Source organism: Dipodomys spectabilis, unplaced genomic scaffold (assembly GCF_019054845.1).
Source record: "Dipodomys spectabilis isolate Male_0828 unplaced genomic scaffold, ASM1905484v1 ptg000205l, whole genome shotgun sequence".
Taxonomy (NCBI): Eukaryota; Metazoa; Chordata; class Mammalia; order Rodentia; family Heteromyidae; genus Dipodomys; species Dipodomys spectabilis.
Window position 1 is genome coordinate 5,693,623 of NW_024870882.1, and position 13,893 is coordinate 5,707,515.

A 13,893-nucleotide genomic window follows, 5' to 3' on the forward strand; every position below is an offset into this window, starting at 1 on the left:
GAGCTGTATGTCATTGGTACTGTGTTTCAAAAAACAGAAAGACTTCAGAGAAGAGAAAGAGGAATATAAGGTGTCCTGAATCAAGTTTCATTTTAATCCACCTAATAGTTTTGACTGAGAATCAGAGAACATGGGAAAAATAGAAAATAAAGCATTGTATAAACCTGTTACAATGTAAAGAAATTGTAATAGGAAGATGATAATTAATTTCCAAAGAAATAAAAGAAAGGGTAGGTAAATTCTAAAGGGAAAAAGAATGAAGAGAGAAAAGAAGCAAAATAAACCTTTATCAATAACAAACACAAGAGTTTGGAAGTGGAAAGGCAGTAGAAATATTGTAAATAACAATAAAATAACAATAAAAATTGCTAACGTGGATAGAAGATGGATCATATTTTATCATATATAATTTTGAAGTAATAGGAAATGAAAATTTAAAAGTCATAATTTAAAACACTATAGCCCAATGGTAAAACATTGGCATAGCATGTGTGAAGCAATGGTGTGATCTCCCAAACATTACAAAGTACACCCAAAGCACACACACAAAAAAATCCACATTAACACACACACACACACACACACACAACATACACACATTTGGAATATTGATATTATCATATTAAACAGAGGTAATTATCACAAATAGTAAAAATATGTTAATATGAAATCATATTATTGCTCATACTATTTAAAAGTTTACTAGAAATAAAATACTCACAATATACTTGGATTCTTATAGATCAACTAAATTGAAAATTAAGAAATAGAAGACACGAGAACCTTTGCAAACAAGTTTTAAATAATAAACATTTTGAAACATGTATACTTTTATTTTGACAAAAGATTGATGTTACTGGTATTTTAACTCAAGATTTAGAATATGATAACCAGATGCTCTATGTCTCGCTAGAGATGGCTATACTTCTAATCATTTCACTCTGGATACTTTTATAGTAAAGGTCTCATCATTTCAAAGCCTCTCCCGAATCACAAACCCTGCTTATATTTCCCACCATAGCTAGAAAATGGAAGCCACAAATCACCATCCCTGCTCAAACATTTTTTTAATTCAAGTACAAATATTTCCAAAAAGTGACCAGGTAATGAAGCCTTCTTAATAAAGTATGTACTTCTTGGAAACACAGTAAGGACAAATATGTTTAAAACTATAAGAAATTAAAATTATTTAAATTCACCAACCATATAAAAATTAAAAAAATAATTTTTAAATATTCATGTTAAATATTTTAAAAGCAAAATATATGTGTCTAAATAATTTACATTGTAAAACTCATGCAAAATTGAATTAACTAATCCTTCGACTCTGAAAAAAGAATTACTCTAAAGAAACAAAAGAAAATAATTAAGTTCAAAATTTGAAATTTAGAAAATGAAACGAATTGCATTCTTTAGTTGACTGAAGAAACTGTAAACCCTCTGTATATCAATTTTATAATAAAAAATGCATGAACAAAGAAAGCAAAAGTACCCATTGATCAATAGCACCAGCTAAAGTATCAGTATTTCTTTTTTTGAGTGTACAAGAAAATCGATGGAGGGGATAAGAATGTTCCTTCCATTAAAAAATGTACTCATTACCTTACTTATGTTACTGTAACCACTTTGTACATTACCTTTACAATAAAATTAAATTGAAATTAAAAATAAACTAAATAATATACTAATTAAGAATTCTTAGAAGCCATTGGTTAAAAACTTTGTAAAAAACTGTCCTAGGAACCCAAGGAATATACTTTGATGATACTATTTAAATACTTAAACTTCAGCAGAGAAGCAAAAAGTTTATAAATGTTACAAGTAAAGTAATAAAGCAGAATATATTACTAATAATAAAAATCATAAGATGAATTTATAGTGGTAGTCAAATATGTAACAAATGAGATGAATTGCCATTCGTTTGCACTTAATAAGTGAGAAAGAATTCTCTAGGTCTTTTAAAATATATCTTAAGATAATGAAGAAACTATTCTGTCACATCATATGATAATCAGATAAAGATGATATTAAAACAAAGAACAGATTGTACTAAGTTGTGGGATGTTAATGTATTTATCTATTTTGGTTGTGGGTAACTGTGGGGATTTCAACTTGGAGTATTGTTCTTGCTAGGCTGGCGTCATATCAGTGGTTAATTATAGGATAGGGGTTCCCTTTCCACAAGAACATGCACCTGATCTGTCCTTTTAGCCTTCCATCATCAATGGCATCAGAGTTGCACACCAACTTGTCTAGCTGACTACCTTGGCTGGCCTGGATTCTGCAGTCCTTCCAATCTTTGCCTCTAGATAGTGCAGGATCGTGGAAATGATCCAGTGCACCCAGCTATAGAGTGAGAAGGAAGTCCACTAAACTTTTGGCTTGGGTTCTGTTCTCAAGCCTCCTAAGTAGTTAAGAGTAAAGATGGGAGCCCCTGGTGCCAAGCAGTAGCAGTATTTTTAAAAAACTCGACATATATATGAGTTAGGCTTGTGATTACCTCAGGAAAAGAATAAAAGAGCAGTGAAGCATAAAGGACAGTCAGAACTTTAACTAGCTACTCAGAGGCTGAATCAGCTTAACTAGCTACTCAGGAGGCTGAGATCTGAGGACCACTGTTCAAAGCCAGTCCAATCATGAAAATACATGTGATTATTTCCAAAACATCAGAAAACAGCAATGGCTCGAGTGGTAAAACACTATCCTTGGGCACAGAAGCTTAGGGATAGTGCCCAGGCACTATCAAGCTTCAGGAATGATGAATACATGCATGAGCTCCTGCAAATATGCGTGTGCATACACACGTGTGCGTGAACACACAAACACACCAATGAGTATTTCAATGCTACCTTCTTTAATTTTTTTTACCTTGTTGTACCCTATTGCCATGTATTGGTTCACAAATTAACAAAATCAGCTAAGCAGCTATTTACATACAACTGATCATGTTTCTCTAAAGTCTATTCTCTTTTTGCAAGCCTGCTTTTATATGACCCAAAAGTAAATTATTCAGGAGGGCAATTCATCTCCCTCAACTCTGTAGTATTAGATGATTGTTTAGGTTCTTCCTAGCTATATGATTTTGTGAAATTCTGCATCAAACAGCGTATTTCTTTCACGAGAAGGGAAGCCTTTGTCAAACAATTAATAATAGGATTTTCTCCTCCTGGCAAGCATGTGTAGTTTTATTATCTTCATATATTTCATGATCTGTCTGTGTATGCCAAAGACTGCTGTGAAAATAAAAAGACCATTCTCAGCACTTAGCATTCGTATAACATTCATATGTATGAAGGTATTTAAATATTACTGAAATTGCTTTGGAATAAATAATGTTCACCTTGACTATTTTGAGAAAGAATTGGTTTCTCAGCACTTAGGTAAGAACGTGAGTGAAAGAAACAAAAGGAAAGTTTGGAACAACTCAACACATACATTCAAATGAAACAAAACAACTGGAGAAAACACAAATTAATTCAGTACTTAAAAACCTGCAGGAAATGCAATGATTTTTTTTAAAAATCAGCTATGATAAGCTTTTGAGAATCCTGACTACATGGGAGTCTACTGTTGTGAGGACAGTGGTTAAAGCCCAGACTGGACAGAAAGATCTGTACACAAAGCCATGCCATGCACCTGTTATTCTAAATTCCAGGAAGAATAACATAAAGTGGAATGAGCCCAAGATCATACACAAGGAGGAATCCAGAATCTATCTGAAAAATAATCAGGGTAATTTAGGGCTGGGGCATGACAAAGTGTTAAGAACACCCATTTAGGAGACACAAGACACTCAATGCAAACTCTATTATGGGTAATGAAGAAAAAAGCTATAACTTTAAATAATTGGAATGATTGTAAGATTTGAGTATTTCAGTGGAGAAAAAAAAAACCATGAGAGAGATAGAGTGAGCCCATGTTGTGATCCCTTCTACTTAAGCTATAATGTTGTGTGGAACTCCAGACATAACAGAGTTATCTTGCAAATGAGTATGGATATGCATTTGGGTGATGGAAATATTCTACTTACACAGGTGTAAATTAGATTTTTGGCTAGATTGTAGTTCTTGAACTAAGAGCCTGTGTGATGCCCTGAGCTTTATCTCTCAAGGCTACCACTCTATTACTTTGAGCCACAGTTCCAATTCTGATTTTCTGTTTGTTGTTTGGAGATAAGAGGCTCATGGACTTTCTTGCCAAAATGGCTTCAAACCATGATCGTCAGATCTCATCCTCCTGAGTAACCAGGATTCCAGACATAAGCTGTCTATTTTTTAAATAGTTTAGTAAATCATGTAGTTACAGAAGTTATAAATTATCATTACAACCTGTGTAATAGATGTGTGTATGTATATATCAATGCATACAGACAGAAATATTTTATCATATCTTTGTATCTACAGTAGATTTATGATATATCAACCTTCGTTGTAAAATAAAATGGAAACAAAAGTTATTAAGGAGCAAAACAAAGGGAATTGTCACAAGTTTCTTGTTGTTTAATGGAATATGAATTGCGAGAATCAGTTTGGGAAAACCATCTTAATTTAACATAATGGATAATGGGTATTAATTCCAATCTATCTATTTGCCCATATTGTGCATCCTCACACATGAGTATCAAAATCAAACCACAATTTTTGCTTTTGTATTTAACGCACCTGTTATAATTTAGGGGATTGATGAAGTACTCAAATAAAGATTAAAATAATAGTAAGTGAGGCTATGAGTTAGAGCTGAAAATGTTTTTAAATATTATAATAGCTAATTAAATTGAAATTTTCTTACTTTTACTCTATTGTCATGTCCCTCATTCCCACATTAGAAAAGTACGTAGAAGGTTCTCAGTAAATTATGTGTATAATCATGAAAAAAAATGTATTGAAAGAATATGGGCCCAGTGTGGTTTTAGCTTATTGAGACCTGTAGGGAGTAGTGTGTTTTTGAGGCCTTGCAAAACGTTGTGATGGAGATGAAAGGAGGGATGTGCTTACTCTGGAAAATTGTCTAGAGGATTGCTCCCAGAAAGATAGTGATGAATTCTTCCAAAAGATACAGAAAATCACTTCCACAACCATGTTGACTGCTGCACTATTTACCTTAGCCAAGTTATGAAAACAGCCCAGATGTCTTATGGTGGAGGGATGGTTGGAGAAAGTGGGGCACATATACACAATTGGATTGCACCCATCCATTATGAAGACTGTTACGTAATTTGCAAAGAAATAGATAGATCTAAAAATATGTTAAGTAAACTAAGTCAGAGCCAGACACACGAAGGACCCAATTTCTGTCGCATATTTTGAACATAGGACTTTATGCAAGTTTACACAACAGTATTAACCAAAGCATGCTCTTTGCAGACTAGTATTTAAAAGTGTAATTTCTTATAAAATTGAACTTTTATTCCAACAAAGTGAATACCAAGAAACTATCATTTGGAAGATATGAGCGGAAGTCAAAGGGAAGGAATAAAGAGAGTTATGGATGAAGAGAGGGAAGGTATAATATTCAATGCAGAAACTAGAAGCAATGAAAGTGGGGTGAGGTTTGGAAGGGTATTGGAAAGTTACGTAAAGATCCATTGTACTTATAAACTGATTTGTTGAATGGAAATTCCTTCATACAACTATTTAATAAAAATATAATTAAAAACAATGGAGACAGGGCTGGGAATGTGGCTCAGTGGTAGAGAACTTGCCTTGCAGGCCTGAGGCCCTGGGTTCGATTCCTCAGCACCACATAAGCAAAAATAAAAAGCCAGAAGTGGCGCTGTGTTTCAAGTGGTAGAGAGCTAGCCTTGAGCTGAACAGCTGAGGGACATCACCCAGGCCCAGTGTTCAAGCCCCACAACCGGAACCCCCCCCCAAAAAAAAACAGTGGAGACATCTGAACCTTAAACTGTGTTCTCTTAAATCATGAGTCAAAATAATAGTTTCCTTCTCAGAAATTTTCTTTGCAGTTATTTTCCTCAAAATGACAGAAAAGTGACCAACAAAATGAATGTCAATACATCACATTGCATATCCTAAAGAGAAACAATATAAAAATCACAGTAAAAATGTTAGAATTCATCACATGATAAAATAACAGGTAGAAAGGATCAAATGCTGATTGTTTTTCCAAGTACGTTACCTATGGTATCTAATTTAATCCTCACAATAATCCCATAAAGTAGAACTACTTCTATTTCTAATTCTCAGATGATGATATTGAAGTCTTCAGAGTTGGAATTACTAGTACAACATTTCACAAATGGTAAATCTTAGCCTGCGGCCCATTCCCACCATATCAAATAACTTCATTCTATTTTGTGACTAAAATACCAGTACTTAGTCCACTAATTGTAGGAAAATTTCCCAGAATTATTGTCCACACTTTAATAATATGTCACTTTATCTTTGTTAGAAAATAGGAAACTAAGCGGGATGTCGGTGGCTAGACCTGTAATCATAGCTACTCAGAAGGCTGAGATCTGAGGAACGCGTTTCAAAGACAGCCCAGTCAGGAAAGTCCGAGAGATTCTTATCTATAATAAACTGCTAATAAACCAGAAGTGGCACTGTAGCTCAAGCGGTACAGTGTTTGACTTGAGCGGAAGAGTGCAGGGACAGTACTCAAGCCCAGAGTTCAAGTGCCAAGACCAACCAAAAAAAAAAAAAAAAAGAAATAGCTAACTGCAATATGCAAGTTCATAATCAATTTATACCTCCCTGGTGAAAGGAACTGCTAAACTATAACATTCTTGATTTCTAGCTCAAAATTGTAGAAATTATATTCTATCCCATAACAACACTGCATCGCAGTCATACTGAAAGAATAATCTCCCCAATTCCTGATGGAAACAGATTGCAGGTCTTATAGACCAATCATTTCCACATTGTAGCTCACATAAGTAGTTTACCATTAGAGGTATTTTGATTGCTTTTTATACCCAACATTTTGAGAGAAATGTTTTACTTTAAAATGTTATTAAAGCAAGACTGATATAAAAATCACCTTTGACCCCAGATGAATATTTACCTTTCATATACCCAAAAATGCAGTCTTACCTATCATTAATGTTAGGAACGAGAGGTTAAAAATCATGGACACCAAGACCTAAGCATGAATTAAAGACTCTCCAACTTGTGAATACAATTGGTTTAAAAAGACATCAATACTACTGCATGTTTTTCAAAATTTCTTATGATATTGAAGATTCAATGATAAAATATTAACAATTGAAAATAACTCATTTTCTTGGGAGTAGGACAGAAAACACAAGATTAATCCATCATTTTCAAATACCTTTATTTTTCTACAAATTCACTCTTATAATTATCAACATTATAAAACTAACTGAAGTACAGAGCCACAAAGGAAATAATTTAACTGCATCATCTACATTCAAAAAACTTTTACTGGGGCTGGGAAGGTGGCTCAGTGGTAGAGTGCTTGCCTTGCATGCATGAGGCCCTGGGTTCGATTCCTCAGCACCACATAAGCAAAAAGGAAAAAGCCGGAAGTGGCGCTGTGGCTCAAGCGGTAGAGCACTAGCCTTGAGCTGAAGAGCGGAGGGACAGTGCCCAGGCCCAGAGTTCAAGGCCCCACGACCGGACCCAAAAATAAGAAAAAAAAACTGTTACTAGAAAACAAAGTTATACTAGTAATTAGCTTACCAAAATCACTTATATCCTTTTATTCTATTTCATAATATTTCATAATATTCTATTGCATAAAAAGCCTATATACCCACTTACATCTTCATATCTTAATATTTATTTCAGAAATGTCTATAGCTCTATAGTCAATGAACTGAAATAATACTGAAAATATTCAAAGGCTTTTCAGAAATTACAAGACGCTCTCGGGATTGTTATTTATGTTGGAAAAGATATTCGAAAAGCCTTATTTGATAAAGTTGTGATAGTTACTTCCACGAAAGAGCCATTAGTGAAGATCCCATTGCATGTACAAAACAACTTCAAATGCATCCACAATCTGGAGGTGACACATGCTTTTTGTTTGTTTGTTTTGAAAGGTATATCTAGCAAGCATATCCACAATACTGGTTTTCAGTCAATATGATGGGATATTCAAACCTAATAAATACAGCGTTGATTATCTTAGTGAGAATAGATATGTTGTTACAAAGAAAGTTATTTTCAACAGAAATCCGGAAAGAGTTTATTCATCTTGTGAATAACCAGAGTGTAATACCTGTTTGGTCAAGTCAGTGAAACTCACTCCATGAGTATATCTTAAAAGTATAACCAATTTAAGAGGTCAAATACATATTTTGTACTGACAGTCATCTTACAGCAATAACTTATTACCTAATTATATCTGTTTCTTCTTACCTAACATATAATAAGAGCTGAAAGTGGTCTCTTTTATCTAACTTAATTTTGTATATGCTTTGATTATGATGATGTTATTATTTGACAAATAAAATGTACAGAAGGGTGGCTCCACAGAAATGACATGACAGAACACTGATAAATAAAAACATTGCAACACAGTTAGCTCTTTTGAGCCTCACCTTGTCCACATTGGCAAGCAACATTGCAACAGCACACGCACACATATACACATACACACATGTGTGCACATGTACACACATATACTTGCATGCTAAATTCAGGGTTTAGTACAAAAAAGTACAAATAAAGTTTTAGTGATTAGGACAAACGTTAATTTGCCTTATTACAAAATAATACACAATCCAGTCACCATGGGTGTTACATTTTACTTGCCTTGCCACATGTGACCACTTAATTTATTTTAATTAATTAATTAATTAATTTGTTTGGTGCTAATACTAGGCTTGAACTCATGGCCTGGCTCTGTCCCAGAATTTGTTGATTTTTTGTTGCAGTTTTCTCAAGCCTAGAATTTTACTGCTTGTCCCACAGCTCCATTTCTAGCTTTTGCTGGTTACTTTCAAATCAGAATTTAATGGACTTTTTTTTGTTTGGTTTGGTTTCAAACCACAATCCTCAGTTTCATCTTTCTGATTAGCTAGGATAAACAAATCAGCCACGAGTGTGGCTTCTAGTTTTTCCTCTATAGCTATCTAATACACATATTAGATAGAAGCAAGTTGTACAGTGATGATATTGTCTTGTCAGAAATTTAAGCTAGTAAATTTCTTCTTAAAACCATAAACAAAAATACCATGGTATAATATAAGAGAACTCACTATTGAACATATGAGCTGTAAGAGCTTTCTAATAGATCCATTATTTGTTACCCAACATTAGTAAAAACTATATAATGCGGTAGTAAAATAGAAGTCCTTTGTAGGAATACTTAATTATCTTGTTTTAAAGATACTTGTTTTCATCTAAAAAAGTAGGCCTGTCTATTGTCTTCATGTGATTTTGATGATTGAAGGTGCTTAATGAGAAGTCAAAGTGAATTACTAATCCTTTGCTATCAATTAAATCTCACCTTTTCTTCTTGGAACTTATAATTATTAAAGCAATAGTTCAGAATCAGCAAGCAATAGTTCAGATTCACACTTCCAGTGCAAGTGGATCACCAGTAATTAATCCTTGATACCATTTTCCACAAAGTTTTGTCACAGATACAATCGGCCTGTCTTCTCTAGCTGCTTTCCTAGCCTGGACCTATTCCTTTACTCTACAGGAAAAGTGTGATTCAATTGATTTCAGTCAGATCTGTTACTAGAATTATCAAGGATTTAGATTTTTGTCTGTAATTTGGTCAAAGCTATGTCTCTTTATGTAGGCTAATAAAAATGTATTTACTAAATTCAAGTAAATACATAAATTCCATTTCCATCTCTTTTAAAAAATAAAATTGTTTGCTCTATAAATTGATCAGAGGCATGGTCATTGCACATCTGTCTCTCTCTTCCTCTCTCCCTTTCATGGTTCTCATAGATAATGTGACTGCTCCATAATTATCCTAATTTATTTTGCTTTTATATTTTTGGTTGCATCATTTCACTTTCTGCTCTCCCATTTCCCAAATCATTTACATAGGAGGCATTATTTCATATTTTCTCATTCCTATAATAAGCTGCACATGAAGACACCACTGGTACCATTTTCAGTCTGTACCTTTGAATATGGAGGAAAACCTTTCCTCTGCTCTCTATCAATTCCCTACTCTCCAGTTAGAATAATTTCCAATAGTAAACTTGGAAAAAGAGAAAGAAAATCATGGTGAAATAACAGATGTAGAAAATTCACTGGATTTTTCTGACCAGTTCAACCAACGTGAACTATTAGGGAATACATGTGCACCCCATTTCCACTGGTACTCACTGTCTCTGGTTAGGCAATTCTGATGAAGACAAGGAACAAGATGAAAAAGTGAGGAATGGTATCATTTGCAAAAAAAAAATGGAGAAGTATTAAAACAAATTTTTGTTTGGGCTGCTGAAAATAATCGGCTTACTACAGTGCAGATACCTCTCTTCATCGGGAAGCCTCCAGTGGGCACTTAGACATTGTCCATGAGTTGGTGGCTCAAGGCAGATATTCATGCAATTACTGTGAATGGCTAGACACCCCTGCACAGTGCTTATATGTTGAATAATACCAGAGTGGCTGCTTTCTTAGTTCACATTGAGGCAGATACCAATGCCCAAACTAAAGTCCTCTTGACTCCCTTGCATCTTACTGCTTGGAATAGAAATAGCAAAGATATGCTGGATCGCCTTCTATTGAAGCATTATATCAAACCAGGTCTGAAGAACAACTTGGAAGAAACTGCATTTAATATTGCCAAAAGGATAAATATGTATCACTACCTCTTTTAAATTGTGGAAGGCTCTAAAAATTGTTCTCCTAACTCATAGTGGTTTGGTTAAGATTCTTAAATTTCAAAAATGCCAATCCATCTTTGTGTCTGTACAAAATATTTTCACAATACAAAGCAACAGCAATATCTTACTTTAAAAATTCATGGATTCCATAGTATTCTTCAATGAATTGCCTGACTTTGATGTCAAAATGTATTCAAGAGTTGTTTGTATACATCTATAATGATTTCTGCAGGGTTTGTGATTTTTAAATCAGAAATCACTTTAACTTATCTGTTGAAATGAGTAGTACAGAAACTAAAAATATTTCTGGTGCTTGTATGAAAAAAGTATATTTTAAAATACTCTGTATTTTGTTTGTATAATGTCCATAATCTATTTAATTCTCTCCTAGATATAATACTTTGAATTATACATTGTTTTAGTTATTTCAGATAGCATTCCATATAGAAAAAGTTTAAGATTCCTTTTTTTCCTAGGTCCTTATAGTATTTTATTTCTTTGGGATAAAATGACAATGTTATCCAATTTCAAATGTTTTGTAAAGATTATGCTATGTAAAGGCCATTCTAAGGTGAGGATTTAACGCACTGATGTCAAACTAACTTTCAGTTCAATGAATTACATATATTGTTACATTTGCCTTTTTTAATTTTTTATTGTGAAAATACTGTACAGAGGGTTTACAATTACATGGGCAAGATAATGAGTACATTTCTCATCAAGCATTGTAGCCTCCTCCTGTATTTACCCTTCCCATCCATTCCCATCCTTCCCCTGCTCTCCCACTCAATCCTCCCTGCTACCCCTCCACCCGCACAAAGTTGTAAAGTTCATTTTTCGACATAACGACTTGTATTTTTGTAATCAATTTTTAATAACTGTTTTTCATTTCTTGCATCTCAAGAATGAAAAATATGGAATAATTCACAAATTTTCATATCATCCTTGTGCAAATGCCATGATAATCTCTATATTGTAGTAATTTGGGTAAACGTCCTGCTGAAGCATGTAGTATCCTGTAAATTTAAGTAGTTATTGATGCAATCTTTATACAGGCATATATCCTTGGTTGACTGTTTGTAACTAGGAAACCTTATTGTTCCTAAAAATGTTATTGATCTTACTTCTCTAAAATTCTGTGTATATTGGGAAAAGCTTATATTGTTTGGTCGATTGCTCACATTTGCAATTTTTTTGTCAATGACTATTTTAAGTCTTTTTCATTTTAAATTTGATCATACTTTGAAGCCTTTATAGCTAGGTCCAAAGGTGATTGTTTTTCAAGTACTTATTTATAAACTGAGTTAGCTTTGTGGAGTTAATGGATTCAAAGTAAGCCTTGCTTACGAGCTACTTCTAAACTTCTGCAGCTTAAAAATTCCTAAATGATGTCTTACTGGTACAAATGTCTACCTGACCCTTTACTCTTCTTCCCTGTACCAACAAACCAATCAGAATATCTTACCCTGACAGCATAGATTTTCTTATTGGAACAAAACTAATATTAGTTAAAAGGGTTCATAGAGAGATAAACAGTTAAGACAGAATCTTTTAGGCTAGAAGGTATTTTATCAAAATATAATTGTTTTTTATACCTAACATTTCAATAGTAGCTAAAGCCAAGAAGGTGAAAAAAAATTCACATGCATGATTACCAAATGTCCTGGCCAGTCTACCATCCATCCAGGCAGGAATTTACACTACTGCCTTTCTTTCATCAAATATTTTCATAGTTACAAGAGAAGTCTAGATGTTTCTCCTCAATATTAGGCCTTAAATTGGTAATGTTTGAATCACAGTGTTTCCTCTTGTCTCTAGGCTGTAAATCTCCAAATGGTAAAGCTTTAGGTCCAACTCTACCAAACACTGAGGTAGAAATAATGGAATAATATTTTAAAAGACAGTTGCCTTTGATACCGTAACCACAACAGAACATTGCAAAACATGTGCCTTTTTTATTATATTTTATAGTTATATATTTTATATTTATACGTGCTGGTATTTTATTTCACACAGTGGAACTTACTAGAATTAATTGATAATTTGACAAATAAATAGATATTTAATACAATAAATAGATTGGAATATAAATAATAAGGTTTAGAATGTAAATTAGAATATAAAAAGTATCAATGCAATGTCTTTGGTATAAACTTGTGATATGTTCTAAGTATTCTTGGTCTTCTGAATTCACATTGTAAAAAAAAACAATTGTTTTCCTCTAATCTATAAGGGATTTTACTCTGCTGCTCTGTTTATTGTTTTAACTCACTGGTTGCAAAATGTTTTTCTCTATATTTCTGAAGCATTTCTACTGATTGTACCCAAATTTTGCTGATACAATATCTAAAAGGTATTATTCTTCTGCAGGACCCACGGGTCCTAGGATCCCAGGTCTTAGTTATCCTCTTCATCTGATAACAAGGGGAAGATTTCTCACCTAGGCTCATGAAACATGCCAACAGAAAGTAATTGAAAATCCATCTCAATTCCTTATGACACCAGAATTAGTGGTAAGCAATTGTGTAATGCAATGCAACTTAAAATGAAAGATGAGATCACAAAAAAAAAGTACAGTAATTCAAACTTTCAGTTTACAAATGACCAGCCCATATGAGTGACCAAGATCACAAATGTCACAAAATTATTTTTAATACCCCTCTTCTAATGATTACTCAAAGATTTCAGTCCAGCATAAGTAGGCAAAAAAAATAGTTCCTAGAACGATAGATCCATAATTGGTCTACCAAGGCTAGGAAAACTTGACTTACAGGTCAAATATAATTCACAAAAACATTAATTGAGAAGATCGTTAATGCTTCAAAATACTGGTACTTCAGTAAAACTTGTTTCTGTAGAATAAAAATGTTATCATTCTCAAACCAATGATAACCTACACTTAATCTCCTGAAAACAGATTCCTTTTCAAATAATCTTTTAAAAATCACATTCACCAAAATAACATTTGACAAGTAGACAATATTGACATTACAAATTTTTCAAGTTTAGGGTGCAAGTTACAATAGAGTTGTTTTATTTACCCAGCACTAATGCCAAACAGGTTCAACCATTCATTAAAGTGTAGAAATAGTACCACTCACCATTTGTGTTGT

The 13,893-nt window shown here is 33.4% G+C and overlaps 1 pseudogene; it reads right to left on the reverse strand.

Annotated features, from left to right (window-relative positions):
* Window positions 1-11,688: 11,688 nt before the first annotated feature.
* LOC122122164 lies at window positions 11,689-11,788 on the reverse strand (annotated as a pseudogene).
* Window positions 11,789-13,893: the final 2,105 nt, after the last annotated feature.